The 11,946-nt window shown below is 49.9% G+C and overlaps 1 pseudogene; it reads right to left on the reverse strand.

Moving 5' to 3' along the window:
* Positions 1 to 10,489: 10,489 nt before the first annotated feature.
* Positions 10,490 to 10,585, reverse strand: LOC141570260 (U6 spliceosomal RNA; annotated as a pseudogene).
* Positions 10,586 to 11,946: the final 1,361 nt, after the last annotated feature.

Raw genomic sequence — 11,946 nt, forward strand, 5'->3', positions numbered from 1 at the left:
TTCCAGTTAGGTCTTATTTTCAGGGAAACACGGTAGGAGGTCCGGCTGTGCAAGACCACCCTCTGGAGGCCATCTCTGAGATGCCATGCTTAAAGGAGTTGCTGCTGGGTGGCCAGTGGTGTGTGGTCAGGAAAAGGAGCCACAGACATAATTCTGATACAGCGAACTCTTTGGGAATGCTGGTACCTCATACCCAGTGCTGCCTTCAGGTTTCCAAGGAAGCCCCAAAGCGGTGACGGCTTTCCTCTTTGAACCGCTCACTTGGAAGAAGTGGTGCTCAGGGATTCAGCATCCCTTTACCCCTGCCCCCACACTCAACGTGACGCGCAGCTTTCTCTCCTGGCTGGTCTCAGTGTTTACCTTAAGGTCAGGGATGCTGCCTCATCCACCTTCCTCAGGGCCTAGCATAAAAAATAGCATAGAATAGTTTCCTAAAATGTTGAGTGAGTGATGAATGAGGGGTAGGAAGTGACAGAGGGAGAGGGGGAAGAAGAGGAAGGACAGAGAAGTTACCTTGGGAGGGGGGCAGGGAAGAGAGGAGAAGGTGGAGGTGGCCATCTGGATGGTGAAGGTAAAAACCCCATTTCTCTCATCCTTTAGATGCTGTCTGGGCACCTCACTAATTCCCCTTCTGCAGTCTTTCCTAGATATGTCCTCACAAAGCCAAGGAGAGAGGCAGTTACCCAGAGACAACAGGATTCTCTTCTCATGGCCAAGAGTCAAACAGATGGCTGAGGGTGGGGGTTGGAGCGCTGTACCTGTGGCCCCAGCACAGGCGGGGCCTACGTCCTTCTCCAGCATCCCTAGGACCCCACCCAACTCACCAATTGGCCGGAAATACACACCTGGTCCTCATTCACTATGAGACCCAGGTTCTGGACAGCTCCAGACAGGCCTGAGTGCTAATGAGGGCTGGTATAGAGCAGTGAGTCTTTCATTCTGTATGACATAGCTGTCAGCACCCAGGAAATGGTACATACAGGGCCAGCTTGGTGGCTCAGGTGGTTAGAGCGCCGTGCTCCTAATGCTGAGGTCGCCGGTTCGATTCCCACATGGGCCAGTAAGCTCTACAGCTAAGATTGTGAACAACAACTCTCCCTGGAGCTGGGATGCCGTGAGCAGCTGGAGGTTGGCATGGGCTGCTGTCACGGGCTGCCGATGAGAGCTTCCATGAGCTGCCGTGAGCTGCTGTGAGCTGCTGTGAGCGGCCGTGAGCTGCTGTGAGCGGCCAACCAGCGACCGGCAACCTACTGCCTCAGCTGGGGGGTAACGCAAGGCTCATAATACCAACATGGGCCAGGGAGCTGTGTCCTACACAACTAGACTGAGAAACAACTGCTTGAACCAGAGTGGGGGTGGGGAGGTGGAAGAAGGGGGGAAAAAAGAAGTGGTACATACAAGATCAGACAATTAAGTTTGCAAACTCATCCTAGAAAAAGTCCTACATACCTCATTGCTGAATATCACTATGGTCACCTTCGAAGTACTCCCCTTGGGAAGCTATGCACCGACACCAGTGTCTAGTCCACCCTTCAAAGCAATTTTGGAACTCTTTCTCTGGATGGACATCAGAGCTGTTTTCATATTACCCTTGATGCCCTGAATGTCATCCAAATGTCTTCCTTTCCATATTTCCTTTATCTTCAGGTAAAGAAAAAAATTACTGGGCGCCAGATCAGGTGAGTAGGGAGGGTGTTCCAATACAGTTATTTGTTTACTGGCTAAAAACTCCCTCACAGACAGTGCCATGTGAGCTGGTGCATTGTCGTGATACAAGAGCCATGAATTGTTGGCGAAAAGTTCAGGTCGTCTAACTTTTTCATGCAGGCTTTTCAGCACTTCCAAATAGTAAACTTGGTTAACTGTCCAGTTGGTACAAATTCATAATGAATAATCCCTCTGATGTAAAAAACAGTTAGCAACATCGTTGCAACAAGTTCACAAACTTAATTGTCACACCTTCGTATGTCTATAGATACACACTGTGTGTACAAAATGAGTGTATACACTGGGCCCACCAATAACAGAGCTGATACCACAAGACCTGCCCACCCACGGTTCCTCCATCTCGGGTCCAGCAGGTCCTGGGATGTTTGGAAGTGTAAGACCAGGTGGACAGAAGATTTACTGAGATGCTTCTTCTTTTTTGTGGTGCTAATGTGACCGGGATAAAGTCTCTGGTCACCCCGGGGCCCCTGCATAGTGAGCAGACGTGAAGACTATATGAGTCCACAAACATGTCAATTAACAGGATGCTATAGAGACAGTGAACTCAGAGCCCCTGAGGACTCAGAGGCTCAAGTGGATGTTCTGTCACGGTTACTTCTGAAAAGTCCCAAGTATGTTAGTGGAAACCTGGAGAAATCACCATTCAGATCATTGACGGACCCCTTGCTGTCAGACCCTCACTCTGCACTGGCCAGGGTCACAGGCACAGGGGTGTGTGGAGAATATAGGAGGCGTAACTCAGGCTCTAATGCAAACCTGGCCATGCCCTGCTGTTGGGAGTCTGTCCAGGATGGCAAATGGCACGGATACCAAGGTTAGCTGTCAGTTAGACAGCAGGAGCTGGACAGATCATGGCAAGGCCTTGCCGCTTCCCAAGACAGGCAGTGGAGGGGACGCAGGCCCAGGAGAGCTGGACTTGGTCCTCAGATCTGTCACTGACAGACCGTCTGGGGAGGAGTCACTGGGTTTCTTGGGCCTTGGCTTTCTTCTCTTTAGGAAGGAGCTTCCAGCCTTGCTAGTCTCTGCACTAACCTGTCCAAGGGTAAATTATGAAGCTGGGCAATATGCACAGCCATCCAGAAGGGAAAGGAAGCCTCGATGTGACTCAGTGTCCCCAGTCGGTGGAGCATATCCATGTGGACAAAGAACCACACCAGGGCCTACTTGCCCGCCTTCCCTTCCTCCTCAGCTGTGTATTCGAGTTGCAGACCGAGGCCTTGCCTGGCAGTAGCTGACCACATGCCGGGCACTGGCCTGGGCCAGCCCCCCTACAGCTCTGAACAGCCCGGGAAGGCCCCCGATGGCCATGGCTGTTGGACTTGTGCTTGCAAGGGCTTGATAAATTAAAGAGTTGTGTGCCAATGGTGGGGAGGTAAGTAGCACCTGTCTTATATGCCGTGGTGACCATTCTTTTGGGGTTTGGAAGTTCATGACATTCCTTTAGGCTCACACAGCATCTTGGGTCTTTCTCATTCATGCCTACCAGGACCAAGGAAATACGAAAGCCTAGACCATGTTGTTTTTCTGAACGTCATCAAGAGCTGGATGGGAAGACTAGAATCTTCCTTCCCACTTTCAGTTTTCCTTCACTCTTCATTGTCTTTCTCTCTCTCCATCTCCCCTCTTCTGTCTTTCCCCAGGCTGCAAGATGACAAGATAATAAAAAAAAAAGAAAAAAAAAAAGGAAACAAAACTATAATTAGACACATAGGAGCAATAATTCTGCTGTGGGCAATGGAAAAATAAACCATACCCACATTTCTATTTTTCCCAGGATCTGAAGAACAACCTTGGTGGTTTGGGCAGCTGGCTATTCTTGGGTACATTTCAGAAATAACTCATGTTTATTTATTATTCGGTATTTATAACAGTGTTTCAGAGCAGGTTTCCAATAACCCCACAAAGCAGTGTGGGCTCCAGTGCTGGGTGGGTGGGGGGAGAAAGGGAAGGATCTCATTGCTGCTGGGAATGACAACCCCACCCTCTCCTCAGCATTTCTGTTTGCTGAAGCCACAACGTGGGGCAGCGGTGGTTGGATTGAAAAACAAAGCTCTGAGCTTTGTCTCTGGGCTGAGGCTTCCCTGAAAAGACGTCAGAGCCTGAATCGGATTACTCCTAGCATTTGATGGAGGGGAGGCACACGCACACGCACACGCACAAACACACACGTGTACACACACACACACATGCACACGCATGTACGCATGTGCACACACAAACGCTCACACACTCTGGGCTCAAGCAGAGATCAGAGGTGACATTTCTGGAGCACAAAAGGATGGTGGATTCCTGAGCAGTCACCCACAGACCTGAGCCACTCAGGAATGCTTGCGTCTCAGGGGTGCTGACATCAGCCCCCTCCTGGCTCTGGGAGGAGCCCTCTGACTCCCAGGTCTTAGGGCAATTATTTTTAGCCAGCAAACCCATGCTGTGGCATTCCCATGGCATGCTGAAGGGAGCCGGAATTTCAGGGAGGGACCCTCTGACTTTACTGCCTCTCCTGTGAAGTTAGAGACTGTGAAGGATGGAGCCCTTGCAGCCCTTGGGTCCTGTGCCTGGAGAGGTCGAATGGCTTGTTCAAGGTCAAACAGCCAGTTGCAAATCTACCTTCCTGTGCCTCCCACCTCATCCCTACTCCTGCTCTTTGTTACAGCAGTTCCCAAACAATTTGGGACTGATAGAACTAAAGCTGAGACATGTAAAAACATATGCTTTATTAATTCATTAAAATACATAAATAAACTCATTGAATTGCTATCATAAAATATTCTATGATTAATAACTATGTTTTCCAAAACAAAAAAGAAAATTTAGTGAAAAGAGTGACATCATTCTACATTTTGCAAATGGTTTGAATGGCTGATTTAACAGGTGATAGTGGGATCGTTATACCTGCTTCTGCAGTCAATGAGTTGCAATATCACTCTCCTGTCACCTCTGGAAAACTCCACTGTGAGAGGATGAGAGCGGAAAAAGCAAATGTCTATGGCTTTTATGACAGCACCTGACACTCCAGGGGTCCCGGTAGCACATTTTGAGAGCCATGTCTCAATTTGCCTCACCTGCTCATCCAGTCACTGAGTAAGCAATCGATGAAGAACTACTGGGTGGTAAGTTGGAAATGGAGATTAATGCAGCATGTGTGAATTTCAGTCCAAAAACCCGCTTATGAAAGGAATGGGGCTGACTTTATTTTTCTATAACAACCATCAGTAACAGCTGATTTCACTCCTGTCTTCTGCCAGCCTGCTGGAAGTTTAAACTTAATCCTTCTTGGGCCTCCCCAGCCAAAGTAGTGTATTCTGGGGCTCTCGAATAGTGCAAAAGCTTTGGGGGTGGGTCGTGTGGCCCTTGGTGTTCAGATCACACCAGAGCACTTGAGATGCCCACTGTCGTGTCTGGTGACCACTCCGGCCCTGTGCTTCCATGTCAGGCTTGAGGTGTGGGACAGGCTCATGGGTCCACCCCCTCCACATCTCAGAGGAGCAAAAATATGGGTACAAGTCCCCCACCCCTCTCCTGCCCCAGAAACTACGATCCTCTCTCTCATTCCTTCTTTCTCTCCCTTGGGTCCTGCCTCACGGGCCAGATGAAACTTTTGTCTGGGGGAAATCCCTCTGCATGCAAGTGTCTTCAAGTCTCTCTCCGCGTCTCTCAACAAAAGTCAGAAAAATGTGCAGGCTATTTCTGCTTCCCACCCTGCCTCATGCCTCCCTGGGGATTAAATGAGTTAATAATAAACGGGCCTCGTGCACACCAGGTACCCAGTAAATGTTGCTAGTAATCTTCTTGCTCCTTTTACTCAGGGACATTGAAGCAGAGTTTGGATGGGGAAAGGGAAAAAAATCAGGGAGAGAAACCTTCCAGGTTCACATTTCCACATGCCCCATGACGCTGGTGCCTGGTCCCTCTCTTTGCCAGCTGCCTCAGTGGCCCTTTGAGGCTGAGAAGCATCCCTTATGCCCATGGCCTTCTTTCCCTCTCTCAGCTGGCACCACAAGTTTTATTTATGGGGAAACCTGCTCCTAGGTCACTCCTTGGTGCCCCGGAGGTGAGCTCACCCTCATGGAATGTGGGTATCAACAGGCTTTGGAAGCTTCTGCAAGTTCCCGGGTCCCCAACACCACCCTGCTGAGGTCCTCCAGCCTGTGCTCAGGCCCCTCCAGGAGTGGGCAGATCTGTAGGGACAGCCTGGTGCTCTCCAGCTCCTCAGTCTGCCTTCAGGCCATGTGACTTTTCAGTGGCATTCGCTGTGCCCGCAGTGCCTCCAGGAGGCACCCTTGACAGCCTGATGGGTGATGTGGACCAGCCCCAAGCCATTCTGTGATGCAGGCGGACCCTGAGTGACAGCTTTGAATGGGCAGGAATCTCTGAGCAGGCCGAGAGCGTCCTCTATGGGCGGCAGGTGGTGTAGCCACATGCTTTCCCAACAGAGCTGGAGCCCATGGGTAAGTCTGTCTTCACCGGGACTCATTCTATTCATTGTTCGCTTTGCCTAACCTGATGGGGCTGTGCGTGCATGGTCACCGCTAGCTGTGTGTGCACACATGTACATGCGTGTGTGAAACGCTACTACTGTGTGTCCACAGGCACACAGCAGAGCAAAAAAGGGCGAAGGATGGAGCGTCTTCTCTCCTTCTACGCTGTCCATTGCAGTTCCCTCCACCAAGGCTTGGGAGTAAATCTTGAAGAAATGTGGTTGGTGGGCAATTAAGACTTTTTAAAAGTGGAAATGACGCTCTGCATTTTTCTCAGGGTGTGACATTCATGGCTGGGTGGGTGTCCAGCCTGGTGAGAGCTGCTGGTGAGCCTCCTTGTAAGGCCAGGCTGGTGATGGGCAAGGTCCCCAGGCCTTCTGTGTGCTCAGGACAAGTGGGGTCTGGTCCCGACTGGACCCTATGGCTGGACATCACACTCTTTTGAGTCTGGGCAGCTGTATTCTCCTGTTCCCCAGGGCGGAAGAGAGATGAGTGGGACCCGTTCTAGGCCCTGCTAAGTTAAGAGTGGAGAAACAGGATTAGGGCTCAGCCCCACAGCCTCAGCCCTGGGCTTCCGGCACAAGCCACATGACCTGCGTGGGCTCAGTCAAGAACCACCGGTAGATTACAGCTCAGGAGAAAAACCCATGCTGTTTGGTTCTGAGCAGACTTGTGCGAGATGAAGCAGAGGTGAGTCAAATGCCTTCGGAGGAGGAAATGACTTATCAGGCTGACCTTCCTCACCAGTGCATCCATCTGTCACTTGCAGAAAACAAAAGAGAGCAAGAGAGAAGACAGTTTGCAAACTCCTGGTTGCAAACCTCCTCCTGGCCCCCGACCCCCTAGGATTTGGTAGAACTGTCATGACTGGTGAGCCTCCCTGGGGAACTGAGGGTCTCTTTTAGCCAAGTCAGGCCTGCTCTGTGAAGTCGAGGTGTTCCCTGAAGACGAAAGTCCATTCTCCATACAATTTCCAGGGTCCATTCTCCCAGAGTGTAACATTGGTTCTTCTCCTAGGGGTGGAGGGTTACTTTGAAGGCAGAGCCAAGGGGCTGGAGAGGCTGTTGCATCGTAAAGTAGCTCCTGCATGACAGCACTTTGCAGCACTTTGTGGGTGAGAACCCCAGTTCTACAGTGTGCTCAGGGGTTCTTGTCACTGCAAATACAGCCGTCTTAGATCGTGGCCTCTGGGGAGGCACAGACCTCCCTGCCTGACATGCTTTCTGTGGTGGCCGTCCAGCTTTGTTCATTGTAGTGGGACAGTAATTTCTCAAGTCATGTGTGACTTTAACTGCTATGATTTTATTTCCGTACATCATAATGGAGCTTAGAGTCCTAGAGAGTGAGAGATGGAGAGAAATTCGGGTCATCGAAACCCTTGATCTGACAGACGAGGAAACTGAGGCTCCATGTCTGTGACATGCCCAAGGTCATGGAGCAAATCCAAGGAAGGACCTGGACAAACCTCAGTTCTCCTCTCTGGCTGGTCCCTGTGTGTTTTATAGTCTCCATGAGGCTAATCACAACTAAATTTTTAATATGCTGTGGTTAATAATAGTAAAAATAATAATGGCATATTGTTCCCATAATGCTGGAAATTACTCCTGAAGTTTGGGTTTTAGGTCTCTATTGCCTGACACTTGTAAAGTTAAGCTAGATGCAGCCTAAACTTCCTGACACCATGATTTGCTGACAGTGATTAGACATTCGTATTTTTTTGGGTGGTGGTATTTGTCTCTGTAGCCTAGAATCTAGATTCCACCCCTTCTGTTCTCACAGTGAACGCGGGATTCCATCTCCATACAATCTGTGAACTGTTTCACCCCAATGCAATTATCATCATTTCACTTCACACCCCCGACGGTAACACAAAGGGCTGTAAGTGATGTGGTTCAGAGACCAGAGCCCATGCAATAAAAATGAATCCCTTATGACAGTCTGCCACGATGCACATGGATCCAGCGTCTGGTTTTAATGGGAGCGGGAAATCGCTAACAGATGACTGTACTGTCCGCTGGGCTAGAATCTCTGGCCTTCCAAGTACAACCATGTCTGATGGCAGCCCGTCGGCCTCACATGTGCTCCGCAGACATGGGTTATTTACAGGACGCCCGGAGAACGCGATGCTGGATGTACTGCAGCAGGGGCTGCGTGCGTGATGGCTGAGGTCATGGTTATTCATTTCAAGCTGTAACGACAGTCAGTTTTAAAAGCCTCAACGACTCCACTGGGATTGGCTTTCAGAGAAGAAAAAGAACCCCCGAGTTCCTTTCTTGTCCATACACGGGGGGGGGTGGGGGGGGGTCAGCACTTACATCAGCGGCCCCCACTTAACCCTTTGGAGCAGAGGGAGGTCCTGCATCCTCCAACTTGCTCTGGGCAACTTAGTCTTTTGGAGGAAGATGGTGGGTCACAGTGACTTACTATGAACTCACTAAAAATGCGTCTGACATGCATGCACCCAAACCGGAAGCCACCAGAAATGCTACGAACTTACATCGGGGCTCAGAAACCCACATTTGGGGACTTTGCAAGAGACCTTTGGATAAGTCTGTTTCTGGAAGCAGTTTCCTCATCTGTAATATAAATGTAGTGGTGGGGGGACAGACCAGATGATGCCTCGATCCCCTCCAGCTCTTACATTAGGCAAACCCATGAACATAGTCAGTCTTGTAAATATTGTGTGATTGTGTCAGTCTGTGTTACTGCCTCTCCCAGGATGGACGCTTCCTTGAGGTCCAAGGGGACCCCGTCTGAGGGCACATGGCTATTTTTCTACATCTTCCTGTCCTTGTGGGTTCACTACTCTTGAACCAAAGCAGTTAAGCGGGAGGGAGGGAGGTTATTGGATGTACTTTAAATATGCCTCCCTGTCCGTGATGTATCACAGACGTACACTATGGGCAGCAAAGGTGGAAATGGAGATAATGTGGGTGACTCAGTCATGGGCTGGGGAGACGGTAGGTAGCGGGCCCGGCCTTGCTTGATACAAAGATGTCCAGATAGGTGATAACTCGAAGGGATGGTGTGACGAATAACGGTCATGGTTCCCAAAGGGTAACGCTTTCCAACCCTCCTGCACACAGAAGGGTCATCACTGTCGCTGAGCCATCTTTGAACATAGGCAACAATAGCACAATCTAAGATAAACATACCCTGAATCGATGCTCTGTTTAACTAATTACAATTTAGCAAAACCATGCTCATGCAGAGAGGAGACGGGAGGGACGAAGGGTTGCCGTGAATGAGAAAACACATGATTTGTATTTTCCTCTGCTTGTTCATGTATATTTTCCAAATTTTCAGCCACAAACACTGATGAATTATTTTGGTAATGAGAAAAAAATTTAATCCCATATAATTGGTAGTTTAGGAAAGATAGCGCCTACTGTAGTTTCCCCAGATGGACTTCCTGCCGTCCCCAACACAGAAGCATGTTCATTTCCCCCCCTCTTCCCTGGGATTTCGGCAGTTCTACACACTCGTCTTCCTGCTTTCTGGCATTGACTCCAGCATCTTACAGAGAACCATGTTTCTCCGTTCTTCCTAACATTCCGACTTTCCTGACATGCACACCGGATGAATTCTCTATCCTGTCAGCATTTCTGCAGCTCCCTGTGGGCACTGATCTGTATTCTTTCTGGTGCTGCCTTGCAATATTTCAGGCCCATGTGTCAGCAAGCCACCCCAAATCTTCAAGCAGGCCACATGAGAGTGGTGATTGTGTCATCATCCTTTTTTTTTTAATTTTAATCTTGACAGAAAGTATTTGCTTTTGTTTCTTTGGAGAAGCAATCATTAGTATTTTGTTAACTTTTTTTTTTTTTTAAGATTTTATTGGGGAAGGGGAACAGGACTTTATTGGGGGAACAGTGTGTACTTCCAGGCCTTTTTTTTTCCCCCAAGTCAAGTTGTTGTCCTTGAGGGGCGTACCTCAGCTCCAGGTCCAGTTGCTGTTGCTAGTTGCAGGGGGCACAGTCCACCATCCCTTGTGGGAGTCGAACCGGCAACCTTGTGGTTGAGAGCCGACTGGCTCATGTGGGAATTGAACCGTCAGCCTTCGGAGTTAGGAGCACGGAGCTCTAACCACCTGAGGTACCGGGCTGGCCCCCTGTGTCATCGTCCTTTTAAGTGTTTTCTTTTTTTTGGTTTTGTTTCCCGGCTTTATGATGTCTAATGGACATATAACATTGTGTACGTTTAAGGTGTACAAAGAGGTGATTTTATATAAGTATGTCTGCATTGCACAATTGATCATCACAATTAGGTTAGTTAACACATCCAAAAATATGGCCTGCTTCAAAATTTGTGTGTTATCCTTGCGCAGAGACCATGCTAATTGTCTCTGGATTATTCCAACGCTAGCACTTAAGTTACTTCTAATGGCCTTGCTCGGTGCTTCATATATGTTAAGCATCGAAAACCTCAATGAGAAACTCTATTGTGATAGCATCCTGCCTAAATCCTGAGACGCTATAAGGACTTCAAGGTATCCTGGATGACGTTTGCTAAATGTGACAGAGAAAGAGTTCTGAACACCATGAACAGGGAAAGGCATGAAACCGTGGCTGTCATGGGTCACCTGTTTGCATCTGCCTCCCAGGTGGCTGAGGAGCAGTTGTTACAGGTGTGGCCTGGAGGGGCTGCCGGCACTGACCTTGATGGAAAACACAGCTGCAGCCATGCTGCCCCCTCCGTCAGACCCACTTGTATTCCAGAATGAGAGGGATCTTCCTGAGGCACAGCCAGCAGGAACGCAGCCCAGGATCCTGGGACAGCCCAGCTTCAGGCTTGGTCAGTGGAAGCTCCTAGCCGTGGCATCGTGGTCTGGAGGCTGTGAGTCAGCCTGAGTTTCGGTCACATTCCAAAGGATATGACGGCAACGGTGTGTGTGTGTGCACAGGCCACCCGGGGCTGCAGCCAGCCTCTCCGCGCTGGCCCAGCTCATTCATCTCCACAGCTGTCAGGGCAGAGAACAACAGGTGAAAACAGGCCCTGCTCTTATTCCCAGGAAGCCTATAGCTCCCCCCCCGACCCCCGCCTGGCTGGCGCAGACCTCCAGCTTAGAGCCCTCGTGCTGGGAGGCCAGCTCTCAGAGCCACTGTGACCCAGAAGGGCCTCTTCCAGACCCAGCCCTCGAAAGTTCCTGCATCTGAGCCTGGGAAGCTGCTTTGGGGCCTCTCCAGGGACTGGGTGAAATGCAGTGACAGGTGGGGGCAGTGCCCGGGAGCTCAGCCTGGGGCCCTGAAGGCTGCAGGTCAGAGAGCACATTCCACCTCCAGCCCCAGCCCCCTGTCCCCCGCCTGTAGCCTTGGCACTTGGTATTTCAGGTCCCTGTGTCAGCTAGCCTCCCCAAATCTTCACGCAGGCCGCCTGAGAGTGGTGATTATGTCATCTTCCTATTAAGTTATTTCTAATGGCTTAGTTGGGTGCTTTACATATATATTAAGCATTGAGCCATAAATGCAAAATGCAGTTGGGTCTGAACCACACTGACAGCATCCTGGCAAAATTCTGAGAACCTATAAGATGAAGACGTCAATGCATCCTGGCTGAAGTTGGCTAAATAAGACAGAGAAAGACACCATTCTGAACATGAGGGGACATTAATGAGGCAAAATATGCAGGAGAAGTAAAGAGGGGGGTGCGATAAATGGGAGAGTGCCCTGAATCCCGGAAGGGAGCTCGGTCTTGATCTGGTGGGTCTTGCTCAGCCACCGGCCTCTTTGACATGGACGCC

This window comes from Rhinolophus sinicus, linkage group LG02 (assembly GCF_036562045.2).
Source record: "Rhinolophus sinicus isolate RSC01 linkage group LG02, ASM3656204v1, whole genome shotgun sequence".
Classification (NCBI taxonomy): Eukaryota; Metazoa; Chordata; class Mammalia; order Chiroptera; family Rhinolophidae; genus Rhinolophus; species Rhinolophus sinicus.